The 14633-nt window shown below is 39.4% G+C and overlaps 1 long non-coding RNA gene across 5 annotated transcripts; it reads left to right on the top strand.

The window, feature by feature from the left end:
- The first annotated feature begins 29 nt into the window (after window positions 1–29).
- LOC121063648 lies at window positions 30–11688 on the top strand. Of its 5 annotated transcripts, none has more exons than XR_005816126.1 (5): window positions 115–713; window positions 2348–2459; window positions 3544–3705; window positions 5866–10206; window positions 11449–11688. It is a non-coding gene; the product is annotated as an uncharacterized LOC121063648 (long non-coding RNA). The 5 variants fall into 5 exon arrangements; XR_005816123.1 differs by having other exon boundaries at window positions 5423–10206; XR_005816125.1 differs by lacking the exon at window positions 3544–3705.
- The last annotated feature ends 2945 nt before the right edge of the window (window positions 11689–14633 follow it).

The following is a 14633-nucleotide window of genomic DNA, read 5'->3' as shown; positions in this document are numbered from 1 at the left end:
AAGAGGAGGAGGAGGAAGAAGCCGAGGGGGAGGGAGAAAATGGCGGCGAATGCTCCACGGCACGGGGCTGAGGAGTCGGCGGGTAGCGGGGCAGCAGCGGGTGCCTGGTCTTTGGTAGTTCTTGTAATTTTTTCTTGAGGTGTCACCTCAACAGAGACTTAGTGACGGTGAAAGATGTAATTAGGAAACTTGCTTGTTGCGTGACAGGAACACGTGAGCTTAATTAAAAAAAATATTTACGCATACGTATTAAAACCATCGGGGTTTTGTAGAAACAGGGATGATTACATCTGAAATTTAAAGTTCTTGGTTAAGAAAAGGATTATTTTTGTGTTTTTTTTTTTTTTTGGAGTTCCTGGAAGTTCCCCTGAATGCTCCTGTCAGCTGACTGACTGACGTGTCCTCTGCTGACCATGCTTCTTTGATGTGTATAACAATAGGCGCGTGTATAACAATTGGCGCGTATATAACAGTTATAACAAGCTGTGAGCATGTACAAACTGGTTTCTTCAAACCTTCTGTAAATATACTGCACAGTTTTTAAAATAGAACTGCATAGGTGTTCGTGAGGCATATGTCATCCTGAAATAGATACCAAGAATGAGCAGAATAAGTTCTTGCTAAAAATGCTTCTTTAAGGGGGCTTAGCGATGCAAAAATGATCATCAGGGATTGCTTCCACTGTAGCTACCAACTACTGACTGGAAGATCAGGTGAGGTGTGCTCCACTCCGTTATCTATATATCTTAAATAATGATTGATGTATTCTGGGCCAAGAAACTCATATTTGATAGAGCCATTGAGTACCAAAGCCATCAAGTACTTCAGCTCTTACTAAAGAAAAATAAAGCTCCCACTGAGGCCTGTTGTAAGATAAGCCTTGATCAAAGCAGAAAAAATACTATTTTCCCCTTTAGCAGGAGCTTTATAATATAAGGTGTGGTAATAATTTGAAAAGAAAGAGGTGTAAGAATATCATTGTTTTATGCCTTCTTATTCACATAGAATGCATTTAAATTGTTTCTGTTTGTTGGATAGCTTATTTTATAAGGAGAAAATTGATGGTAACATATTACATAATTAAAGTATGAGTGTTTGCATTGTTGTCTTAGGGCCAAGAAGTGCTGTTAAAAGATGAAATTCACCTTACACGCTCTCAACAAGAGTACCACATAAGCATAAAGTCTGATTTAAATGTGTAAAATAAGTTTTGTGCTCTTCCTGTGGCTCTGGTTGCATTTTATTCATAGTGAGCAACATGGTTCTGTTTGAGAAAGAAACAACTTTTTTTTTTTCCTTTTTTTAATTTTTTTTTTCTTGAGGATATTAATGGAGTGATTCAAAAAATGCTTTATTTTAACAACATTATGTATGCTGGATTAAACAGCATTCTTATTGCCTTACTAATAGAGTTTGGTTCAAACATTGACAAATAAAACTTCTAGGGAGAAAAAGTTAGAATTCCATAGAGTTCCCAAGAAGTATCTATCATGTGGTGCTGCTACACACCCAATTACTACATGAGCGACATAGAAATCCACCCTTAGATTTTCCAGAAGGAAATTCATTAAAAATGTATTTGTTTCATACCTCAAAATTCTGTAGTGTGCTTCATTAAAAACAAACAAAAAAAAACTAATCTGAAAATTCAGTTTCTTATTAATTTTTACACACACATAATCTGTTCTCTGAAGGTTACTGAGCTGTATCTGTCTTGTCTGTGCATGTTGTTATACAGAATGAGGTTTTTTTGTTTTGTTTATTTCCCAGAATAGCAAACAAGCAAATAGCGTTTTGTGATTAAGTGGGTCTTTTGAAGTTGCATATATTCTTCCTGTACAAGGCACTATGGATTCACAGCACACAATATCATCCAACAGAATTGAGTATAACTTAAAAAAGGCGGTTTCCATGCTTAAAAAAAAGCATAAGAAATTTTTGAACTTGTGAACCGCTTGTGAACATTTGTGCAGTAAATTATTCAAATAATATTTAGATAGTCATCTTGTGTGGATAACAATAGACTTTTAAGCTTTGTTTATGAATGTAGAATATTTCTTGTGTGTAAATCTCTGTTTTTAACAGCTTTGGAAATCTGTTAAAAAATCTGAAAAATCCAATGGTTGTTTCCTGATTTTGGGTCCCTAGCACTTAAAACATTAAAAGTGCATATATAATTTTTGATGAGTTTTATCCTTTGTTTTCATTTGCAAAGTCTTCCAGAGTATTAGACAAACTTTTATGATGTCTTTAAGAACTGAATCTTTTATTTGTTTTTCTGAGATGCCTTACCAGAGAAGCAGTGAAAGATTCAAGTGTTCATATAACTTCTTTTTTTTTTTTTCAGTTGTACACATGATTTATGTTTCTCACCTCAGAAATTCTACATTAAAAAAGTTGGAAGGAGTGTTCTGCAGTGAACAGATAGACACATGAGAAAGTACTGCCACTCTGGAGTTGTATGTATTCATTTGGATGGACTTCTAAAGTGGGTGGGCTTTAATCTGTCAGTGCCAGTCCACATGACAGTAAGAACACAAACTTCTTTTGCTGATCATAGATGATAAAAATGTGAGAATTGTTCTCATACTGGGGGAATTCTAATGTAATTCTAGAGAAGGGTCAGATTTGATCATTGTCTGTATAATTCCATGGAAAACTGTGGTTTTTGAAACAGAGTCGCTAAGGCTAACAGAAAAAACTATGAAAAATCAGTGTCTGGAAAGAAGCTACGCATCTACAATCCAGAAATGAGATACACGTTCCTAAGAATTGTGATGATTAATCTTTGGAATAGGTTTCCAAGGATTATTATTTTTCCATTATTCGAAGTTTTACAATGATGTTTGGCTTTGTGCGGTGTATATTGATTTTATGTATACAGTGTCTGTGTGTATAAGATAGAATGTCTTTCAAGCGTGGATTATATATCTGAAGCAGCATTCGCTCCAGGAAATTCCTGTCTTGTTATTCTGGGGGTCAAACTAGATGATCAGGCAATGAAATGAGGTTGTCTTGTGGGGAAGGAGTTCAATCTCTTCTTCTCAGAGAAAACCCTTTTTAATTTGGGACACTGAAGTGTCTCAGCAACACGTTCATTGTGACAGTATCTTCTTTTTCTAAGTTCTCTTGAAATGAAAGTTGGACACATTGAGCTAGTACAGTGTGCATTGCCTCTTAGAGTGGTGAGCTGCTGCCCATCCTGTGATCTGTGTTATCTGTGCCCGTTCTGTCATCTGTGTCATCTGTGCCCATCCTATGTCATCTTGTGATGAAAAAAAATGTTTTCTTATTACCCCCTGGAGATGACCACTGTCATGTGAGGCTTTCTCATCCTTTCCACAACCTACTGTGTAGTATCATGCACTGTGTTATTCTTAACATTTATGTCATCCCATCTTAAGCACCCATGCTTAATGGAACCCATACAAAAGTTTTCAAGCATTTGAAACAACAGGGTTTGACTGTAAAACTGCATCTGTAAAGAAACAGAATGTTTCATTTCACTTCTTAAAATGCAGAAACTTCTGATTTTTTGGCCAGTTAGTTGAAGAGCCTTGGGTCTGTCTGCAAGCCAGGACATTGTTCGTGCAGAATTGCTAATCCGAGGATTTCCCAAAGCCCCAGAGTAAACAAGCTTTGAATAAACCTGACAGAAGGATGGGAAAGATTGTCAAGGCTCTTGCTCCAGATCAGGGCTGCTAGGTGGGTGAAACTTGAATGTTTTGGCTTCTTGTCAGTGGCAAAGGGCATTTTGGGCACCCTCAACTTCCTTGGCGTCTGGGGACTCGTTGAGAGTCAGGGCAGGGAACTCTGTTTCATTTCCAGAAATATATCAGACTGTGAACAATTAAAACATCCTTTCTTCAGGAAATTTAGCAGAGGTTTAAAATACAGATGTAAATCCCTGAAAAGTTAACAGTCAAAAGCCTGACGCTGTCCAGTTCAACTGAATGTACTCAGATATGACGGGCAGAACATTTGAAAATGTCACATCTCATGGAGAAACAGAACAACTGGCTTTTTCAGAGAGAACACTTCTCCCCCTTCTGTGATTGCTGTTGCTAATGTTTTTTAAATGCCAGTTTTTCCCAGGAGGTAAGAGAGATTAAAGAGCACCCACTTCTAATAATCCACCTGAATGCTTGCTGCTAAAATATGGCCTGAATTTGAGTAGATGCTTCATTGAGGCTTGCCGCCTGCCTTTGATATTTGGCTTTGCTGGCATACAGTTTGATTTTAAGAATTCATTTAAGATAGAATTTTCAAAGGTGTCATCTAAGTAACCTAGGTGCCTGCATTTCATTCTGAGAGAGGCATAATCACTTGCAGCTGGATTCTCTAGGGGTCTTTGAAATCTAAAAAACATTATAATTTTTTAATCAGTTTTCAGAGGTCTTTCAGGAGACTGGAATTTTCTTTACTGAGTTTAATAGGGTATGGGTTAAGTCCAAAGAATACAGCGATGCCTCCTCGTTTATTTTTTTTCCTTTGCCTTTGACCTAGCTACAGAATGAGACCTCTTTGATGCAATCTGTACCTTTCTGTACAGCGTTCTGTAGAGAAGTGCTTTGTAAAATCTTGCAGTGGTGTGTATATTATAATGATCTTTTTCATCCTTCCTGCAGGAAGAATTTGTCCTTTTTCATTCTTTTATACTAGAGGAAGCTAATACGTACACAACTGATGTTTTTGTGGATGGTGAGGGGTTCAGTCCACCAGTTTCATCAACAGCAAGGAATTATATTAGATGAAGAGACCTGATTGAAATTATGGAAAATAATGACCTTTACTCCTGGGCTCTTTGGTCATGTTTTCACTTCCACTTTGTCAGTAAACCAGCTTTGAATAAAGTACTTAAAAAGAGGAAAAGAACGAAGTGCTGGTTTTGTTATCTAGCTCCAGAAGTTTTAAAAACAAATTGTTGTAACAGTAGAAAAGGTCATAGCACACCTAAACAAGCCTGTGAGATGGATTGTATGCTTTTCTTTCTTTCAAGTTCTGCAAGCAATTATATTCAAATAAACACCAACATACCTGTCATCTTCGTGATACTGTGAAATTAGTGGGTCTAAATCACATTTGCAATGGGAGAAGTGTACAAAAGACTTTACAAGACCACAGTTTATAAGGTATTATTATGGCAATGCAAACCACGGGTCTCTGTTCATTGCTAACTTGATGAAATAAACCAGGTTGAACCACAACATTTTTTTTGAGAGGGACAAGAAGTGGAAAATAGCAATTTTATGTCAAGATGTTTAAATTATGATCAATTCTTCTATATTTAATCAAATCTCTATTAAAATAGTTTTCAAGTACCTAAAACATTTCCAAATATTTAGGCTTCCTTGAAATGTTTTCTTCTTCCCAGGAAGGCTGGCTAAAGGTGTAACATTTTTTGGTGTATTTCCTATTTCAGTATTAAAGAAAATGGGGGAGTGTTGTGTGAAGAATGCAGACTGAAGAAACAGTAAACACATTATGAACTCAGTGTGTACTGGTTAAATAAGTGATAAGTATTTCTGTTAGCCAGAAGGTGGTAGCAGAATTCTGTAACAGCTCGGAATTGTGTTCCAGCAGGCATTCTCAATACAAAGTGATTTTGAAATGCAGTTCAGAAAACATATTTTTTCTAGTGGCAGGAACAAATAGCATTGACATTTTTTCATTTGGCAGCGTTGTTGAGTAGAAAAGTGTCTGCACTTACGCCTGAGATGTCATGCGTTGGGAATGCATGTGGGATCTGTTACTTGGTTTTTGTCTGTGTTTTTTTGCAATTGTAATTATGGTTTTTACAGACTTTTTAATGCCAAAGGGAGTCATTTATAGGCTGAAATGACAAGGGATATGTTTTGCTCATAGTATCGCAAGACTGGAAGATGTCAGTACCATGAGAAGACCAGATAGCACGTTATTTCCATCCAGAGGAACCCTGTCAGTCTTCCACAGACGTGAGCACAAATGTGGAGAGCATTCTCCATTGGCTTGGGCTGATGCAGCACCACATTCATGCTGTTAGCATGCTTAACAAGTGTTACATTTTCAAGATGTGGAGGGATAACTTTTATTAGTTTTATTATTTTGTGGTGGGCTTGTGATATTGATGTGACCCACTGCTAGGTCAGTTCACTGTGCAAATAAATAGCCGTTTGTATTTCAGCAGAGACACTCTTCATCGCCGAGAGAAACAAGCAAGAAATTCAGGCTCAGTAGCACTGCCTGTCCTTCATTTCCTTCTGAAGTACTGTTTCGCTGTTCTGATGATGCTCGGTACTCCTGTGCAGACTTTAAGAAATTGTTCTGTATCTTAGAAATGGTTTCTATGGTAACTCCGTGTGTTTTTTTAACTTAGTGGGCAGTTTGGAAATGGAGGGAGTGGAGTTTTAACGTCACATTAGGAAGACTCAAAGCGATGAAATAAGCTAGAAAAATAGTGTTTGTGTTCGGTCTATTTATCGGTAAACTGAAATATCAGCTCAAGAGAGCATCAGTCTCAGCATCAGCCTGGCTAATAAGGGAGGCAGTCCAGAGCTGCCAGAACTTACAGAAGAAAGCAAAGAAAAAGAAAGAGCCCCAAAGCAAGCCCTACCGCTGTTAACATTTTGCAGCTAGCGGCCTTTTTAGAATTGGCAGCTTTTTACAGTGCCTGCAGCTTTCATAGTCTCCTCCTGCTGAAGTTTCTGACAGAGAAAAACACTCACCAAAGATTACAACAACAGAGTGGTATTTCAACGTGCTGCTCTCCCCATTTTCAGTTCTTCATGTTATAAATACAAAATTATGGCAGTATGTGTAGGGCAGTATGTGGTAGTGGTATCGGAGCCTCAACAATTACAGAGATGAAGAAATTGGTTGAGCTTATTTAGAATGCAGCAAATGATTGTAGGAGTTACAAATAATGGGTAGGTATAGATACGGATATTGATACAGGTCTACAAAGCATGGTTAAAAAGAAGGTGTATGTGTATACAGTGTGGCAAGCATGCAAAGATACATAGATAATCATGAAGTTCAGGCATCTGTTTTGCACATGCAAAGAAAGCGTATTCACAGGTAAGGGGTGCTTTAGGCAAAAACTTGGGTGTTCCAAAGTTGTCAAGGTTAAAATTGAGCGTAAAATTACCTGGGAACACCTGGGCATTTGAAAAACCTCAGGGTAGTTTTTCCAATATCCCTGTCTTTCTCTGTTGAGGCAGAAGCTGGTATAGGCATAACCCAAAACAAACATAACGAAAACACAAACATTTGAATAATAATAACAAAAAATAGTATAATCTTGTTTCAAGATCATTGTCATAACACCTACCTGTTCTCTGTAACTGTTTGACTTCAAAAGTTGGAGAAAAAATGTTAATTTTGGGGAACCAAAACTATGATATGAAATCAAAGAGAAGTGGTGAAGGATGATGTAAAGGAAAAAAATGCTGTTAGTAGAGTGCTCTGTTTTTTTATCTATACTGGTACGTGCAATACATTATCCTTCTGTTTCTTTACAATATAGAAGAAAAAAGACCACACTTAAAAAATGCATTGCAAATTTCTTCAGCATAATATGGCAATGCACTTTCTTTCAAACGCACATCGTACAAAAGCAGAATTGCTGGATAGATGCAAGCGTTTTAGAAATAATATATAATTCCTTTTTCTCCAAGTCTTTGCGTAGTTCTAATGAAACCCAAGGATGTTCCCATTTGCTTTAAATTGATACTTGGCATCTCCGTTGAGATTACTGAATGTTATTTTATCTTCATACAGTGCTGAATGACTGCTGGAAAATGGAGATTCTTTTAAGATGCCTTGTGTTGCACACCAAATTAATTGGGGTATCTGAACTCTATTAGTCATCTGAAACATCTTGGTCTCTATTTCCTGCTCTTACTGACTTATTAATGTGGTTGGAGCAAGAGAGTAAGAGGGCAGAGAAGAAAATGTCAGTGCAGTTATTTGCAGCTAATGCTTCCATCTGGAGTGCAGGGAGCACTGCTCCTTGCAAAGAGGCTGGGATGCACCAACCTTCTGTAGAGTGGGAAAGAAGAGTGTAGAAATGAAGTGAAAACCCTATTGTAGTAAAATGTGGAAAAGACAATAGTAGAAAAAAAATATAAAAGGTCAAATTCACTGTGCCTAACTTTAGCTATGAAAAGGTTAGGCATCTAGCATAAACCAACCATTAAGCTATCCTTATAGTCTGTGGAGGGAGTGGCGCTTTTGTACTGATTTCTCCAATCTGGTTTTGATACTTGCTCAGGAAGGCAAAGCCTATGCCAAACCCTTTGAAATTCTGCTCCCTTGTTGACAGCGAGAGACCAAGCGAGGCTTGAGGAGGCCCAACTGCTACTTGTCCTCCACACTGCTCCTATTTCCCTTTATGCTGTAGCACTGATGGAAGGGAAATCTGTAGCCTGCGTCTATTTAACTGTAAATAAATGGATGTGTCAGTCAGTGAGAAATTTTAAAAAGAAGGAGGAAAGCTGTGCAATTGATCATATGTAACAAGTATGAGAAACTAAGCTCTGAAACTGCTGACACTGATCGTATTGTCAAGCATGAGTAATTAGAAGTAGGACTGGCAAAACCAGAGTACTTGTAATTCAGGCTGCCTGGCTGGACTCACAGTTCTGCAAAGCATGATGTGAATAGTCCTGTGATTAGCTGCTTAAGCCTAAATCCATAATAAAAGTAATGAGTTGTTGCATAAAGTGTATGAGCGGGCAATCCATTGCTAAAAGTCTAGAAGAAAGTATGAAAAGTATCACTTGTGGATGATACCAAGTTGGGTGGGAGTGTTGATCTACTTGAGGGTAGGAAGGCTTAGCAGAGGGATCTGGATAGGTGGATCGATGGGATGAGTCCAGTTGTGTGACACCCAACAAGGTAAGTGCTGGGTGCTGCTCCTGAGACACCACAACCCCGTGCAGCGGTATGGGCTTGGGGAAGAGAGGCTGGAAAGCTGCCTGGCAGAAAAGGACCTGGGGGTGCTGGTCAACAGCTGGCTGAACAGGAGCAAGTGGTGTGCCCAGGTGGGTAAGAAGGCCAACGGTATTCTGGCCTGCATCAGAAATTGTGTGGCCAGCAGGATCAGGGAGGTGATTGTGCCCTTGTGCACGGCACTGGTGAGGCTGCACCTCGAGGCCTGTGTTTGGTTTTAGGCCCCTCACCACAAGAAGGACATGGAGTTGATCAAGCACATGCAGGGAAATTCAGTGAAGCTGGTGAAAGGACTGGAAACGAGTTATGAGGAGCAGCTGAGGGAACTGGGGCTGTTTAGTCTGGAGAAGAGGAGGCTCAGGGGAGGCCTCATTGCTCTCTACAGCTACCTGAAAGGAGACTGCAGCGAGGAGGGTGCTGGTCTCTTTCTTCATGTGCCAAGTGGTAGGATGTGACTAAAAGGGGAGGTTTAGAGTGGATGTTAGGGAGAATTCCTTCACAAGAGAGGGTGATCAAGCATTGGCATAGGCTGCCCGGGGAGGTGCTGGAGTCCCTGCCCCTGAAGATATTTAATAGGTGTGTGGCCATGGCTCTAAGGGGCATGGCTTAGTGCTGGGATTCTTTAGGTCATGTTGATGGTTGGACTTGATCTGAATTATTCTATGATACTATGATCAATATTTTTTGTGTAAGAGAATCCAGAGGTCCTTGTCTTCAGATTCTTGTTGGAGAACAGACCCTGGTGGGCCTAAGTGACCTGCACACTGACCTTAGACCACAGAGACTGTGGAGCGGCTCTTCTGGGTGGATGCCCATCTGTAAAAAAAAAAAAAAAAAAAAAAAAAAAGTGATATGATGGCCATGACTGCTTTAGGATTATCTCGGCACCGTAGACTGAGCTCTAAATGAGACCAGTGCCCTGAAGGATTTATAGTGGCAACTATGCACATATGAACCTCACACTATGTAGTCTGAGCACAGCAGCACCTGCCTGAGGATGGATTCCTGGTCTAGAATAGCCGACACATTCAATGTAAAAGATGATGACATTATGTGGGATTAGATTGACAATATATTTTCTTAATTTGTGGTTTGTCTGTTTTTTTCCCAGATTGTTGCTCAGATCTCTACAGTTGATGGCAGTTTCCTCTCCATGTCATTTGCCTTTATTACGGTGTGCCACAATCACTGCTAAACATCCCTATATAAAACTATAGCAGCGATCAAAATATTTATCTACACACTACAGCCTGTTTCTGAGATGAAGGTGATGAGGTGTGTATTTTCCTTACAATCTCCTAGTAATTTCAATTACTATTCCACATTGGAAAAACGATCTCATCAGTAGGAGCTGTGAGATTTCCCTGTTTTCACAGTTATGTGAATGCCACCCTTCCTGAAGTAATAATCACTCGTTAACCTTACGTTTGCTGCTCTTTCGTATTTCACAGCCAGAACTGACACTGCTGACAGCTTGGTAAACTGTTTGCCACTTATGATGGCTTTGACTCTTCCAGGAACACTCTTTTCTCTGTAGACTCACTTTGAAGAACTACTCTTATTTTAATCCAAAGCTTCAGTGCAAATTAGGCAATTTTTGCTGCTGCAAAATTACTATGCTTAAAAAATATGAAATTTGGGTTCAAGAAAATGTGGCTTCCCATAAACGAATGGTTGGTGTGGAAGAATAGCTCTGCGGCACTGACCATACGACTGCCCCTTGATGTGGGTCCTGGTTGCACAGCTGAGTCTTGGCAGTAAGATGATACACTTGAGGATACGCTTGGCAGGTTGCATCATAGCATTTCATTTCATGGTCTGCTGTGATAATTTGCTATTGGCTTTTAGATAACTTTGTAAGAAATTTGCCGACAGGTGGTGCTGCTGCACTAAATTCAGTGTGTTCTGACTTGATTTGGGAAAGGAATGCTGACAATTGTATTTCAACATCCCAGCAATTTCTCAGGCTCCAAAGAAAAATATTATGAAATATTACTCGGGTATAATCTTTTCCATGTATTCCAGGGAAGATAATTACAATAATGAATCAGTATTTTTTATTATAACTGTGTTACTGTGTATAGCATCTCTCAAAACAATTAGTGTTCCCACATGGGAAAGATCTTGAACTGACTCTTCTTGCCATGGTCTCTTGGAATATACAATGTACATTTTCCTAATACTTGCTGAAGTAAGTAACTATTTCCATGCATCATGCATGGGAACAGAGACTAAAAATAATAATAAAAAACCACCACTTGTCTGAATCCCATAGGAATTCTTTGTCAAGGTAAGAAATTAGATCCAGGTAACCTCTATCATACCTAATTTACTTACTGTTGGTCAGGTGCTCATTCCTTAGGAAATAATTTGGGAAAGGATGCCTATCCTGTCTAGAGGTGACAGAAACATCTGTGTAACAGCAGATTGAGCAGGAATGTGGTTATATTACCTATGTCCTCTTTTCCAGAAGCAATGAGGCGTAACTATTTTATTATGTCTGTTGTTATTTGACAGGGCTACTGCTTGTTTGTCCGAGGCTACCAATAAACACAGTGTGATTCATGCAAAACTGCTCGAGGGATGGCTCAACTCCAAAAGCACAGTTTAGCCATTATTTGGCAGTTGTTTGCTTAATGCAGAAAAAATGTCTATGAAAACTATGAAAAATGAATCTGTGCTGTAACACACTGCTTGTAAAATCCACTTGATTTATCCTGCAGAAGATATTTCAGCATAAAGGAGTAATAAAGACAATGCCTACCTTGATTTTCTTTTATTGTTTGGTTACGCTGTCACCTTACATATTATTGCAACAGATTCTGGCCGAGATGGAGTCATCGTAACTAAGAAAATGTCGTTATAATCAAAGTTGTCTTCTGAGCTGAGATGCTGAGCTTTGAAAAGGACATTTTTTTTTCTCATCTAATTGTAACATGCATGGAATTTTCTTCCCCTTGTATGATTACGCTGATTTAATCTTGAACCACATGGGAGAGATGCAGTGGAATGGAATAATGGAGCATTGGGAGAGGCATGGTTACCTCTCCTGAAGTCAAAATGTACTGGGTTGCTGTCATAGGCTGATTATTGACTCCATTCTTTTCCTGTGGTTTATCTAAAGGAATGAGTAGGGATGAAGCCTCTGTCTCTGAGGATCTTTGTACCTCTTCCTAGGGGCTTGGAGAAAGGCAAGTGTTTGAATGTGATACACAGGGACTGCCATTTCCAATGAAAAACAGAAAGTGAGGTTCTACAAGGTAAGAAAGTTTGCAAATCATGGATCTAAATGGTTCTCCCTTCAGAAATGTGAAGTGCAAGGGTGAGCAATACAAATGTAAAAATGCAGAAACAAAGCAGCTTCATGCTGAGTAGGAAGCCAGATTTTTCTGACCTAGCTAGAGGCAAGTAAAGAGACAATTGTCTGGAATAGAATGGCAGTTCTGACAGTTGGATTCATCTCCATTAGCATTTTAATTTGGATTGAGAGTGCACTTTTGAAATTAATCTCCCAACCATCCCCATGGTTTGGTTCGCATCACAGAGCGGTCTCCGAGTACCTAAACCAGAACCATCTCAGATGAAAACAGACTGGAAGAGGTTCACCAGTAGCACACCTAACACGTTTTAGTTGGTAGTGAGCATGCACGAGATGGGGCTAGCCTGAAGGAGGCCTCCTGAAATGCACATGATGTGGGCATCGTGCCCTCAGCGCCAGGCCTTTTGGTCTGCTGATCCACTTGGGGTCTGCAGTGAGATTATGGGCCAGGGCCTTCATGTGGAGATGCACAACAGCATTCATGCTTTTAAAACAGCCGTCTCTGAAAGAGTTGGGCTCTTCTGGGTATTGTTGTCATAGGTGAGACCTGGGTGGTCTCTGGGTAATGCTATCACTACCAGTGAGAGAACAACACTGTGTTGAACCGAGCTCCAGCCAACGAAGGTGATGGAGGTGGGTGGTAGGGTACTGTAGCAGATGGACCCTGCCATTGAGGGAGGGGACACCTGAAGGGCCAGAGCCCCGCTGGCTGTACTCAAGGGACCAACAGGAGAGCAAAGGTCTCAACAAACTTGAGAAATGTGGCATTCTCTGTGCTGGAGTCCCAGTCATGCATAATTGTTTTCCTAAAATGTTCATATTGTCTTGTCCAAATATTTTCTTGCTTTAAACTTTCAGGCCCTGGTAAACACAAGTTAGCTTAGCTCTCCTACACAGTGTGAATAATTCTCTTCATTCCTTGATATTGCTTCCTTCAGGGTATTTAAACTGTTTTTATCATCTCCCTTCAGGCTCCTTTTATCTGACAGTATATATTAGACTCCTGTTTTCTCTATTTTTATGTCACAGTCTCCCATCTTGCTTTCATTTATTTGCCTATCTCTGTCTTTAAATATGTGGGCTAAGCTAGCAAACTGATATGGCATTTTGCTGAGGTAATATAACATTTCATATAAGTTTAGGTGGATAATTACTCCATCATATAAAGCCCCTCAAGATTCAGCTTGGACACCTGCTGTTCCAGTTTCTTTTACATATCCAACTTTGTTAAATTATAAAGCTACTGTTGGTTTTGTTTTGTTTTGTTTTTCATTTCAGTGAAACCTACAGAAAATATGTTTGTTTTAAAAAGTTGACATCGTCTAATTGTCTGTTTTTCATTGTTGTTTGTTTTCATTTTAACTTGGTAGGTTTGTTCTCCCTTTTTTAAAGAGAAGGCTCTGGAAAGTCTGCAGTCCTGCAACAGGACTGGTACAGACGCTTTTGCACTTGGGCATAATCTCGTTAGCATCGCCAGGACTTTTTACAGACATTAAGGTGCACCAGTATAAATACAGTTTAAGAATTAAGACATAGCTTTGACAGCACACAAGCCAACATAAAAGCCATAGTTAAGGTGGGAAGATGAGAGGCAGCGGGCATAAGTGGAAATGAGTTCACAGGTTGCCCAGAGTTGTTGTGCAGCCTTTGTGTTTGGAGGTCTCCAGATCAGGCTGGATAAAGCCCGGCACAATTTGGTGCGACCTCAGAACTGATCCAGCTTCGGGCAGAAGGTTGGACCAGAGACCTCCTGAGGTCTCTTCCAACCCAAATTATTCGATGATAAAGAGAATGGCTACAGATCTACATGATGATGTATGGGAAACGATTAATAGCCCACAGGAGTAAGTCAGCATGTACTGAGCCTCCTTCAATAATCATTATTATATTAGGTTTGTACAACTTCATGAAAGAAAATTGAATAGATTTTCATTTGGTGTGGTTCAACTAGCTGCTCCTGTAGTGCACACTATGGAATTTTGCTGTCCGTATGTTCAAGATGGCAAGACCAAATTTACAAACATCTATACATGTTTATGGTTGAAAATAGAGCCTGATGTTGGAACCATATCACATTTTGTAGGTAGCTTGCTGAGGCAAATAACCTCTGATATGACCATTTTGAATCAATCAGGGTTTATCAGTGTGAAAGGGCCAGGGACATAAAACATAATAGGGCAAAGACTCCCTGGCAAATAATCTTACCGCCTAGCTTTAAAATTATATGGCATTTTTTAATCCTATAGCAAATTCTATAGCATCTTTCTGTAAAATTGAGATCGCCTACTCACGGAGAATGCGCTTATGTTCCAAACAACCAACACTGCTAGCTTTTTTGTATAGATTTTTTTTTTTCAGAAGATCTTCCATCGAAGTACAAATT

The sequence above is a fragment of the Cygnus olor genome, chromosome 1 (genome assembly GCF_009769625.2).
Source record: "Cygnus olor isolate bCygOlo1 chromosome 1, bCygOlo1.pri.v2, whole genome shotgun sequence".
Taxonomy (NCBI): Eukaryota; Metazoa; Chordata; class Aves; order Anseriformes; family Anatidae; genus Cygnus; species Cygnus olor.
The sequence above is the reverse complement of the archived record's forward strand: the minus strand, read 5'-3'. Positions and strand labels throughout refer to the sequence as shown.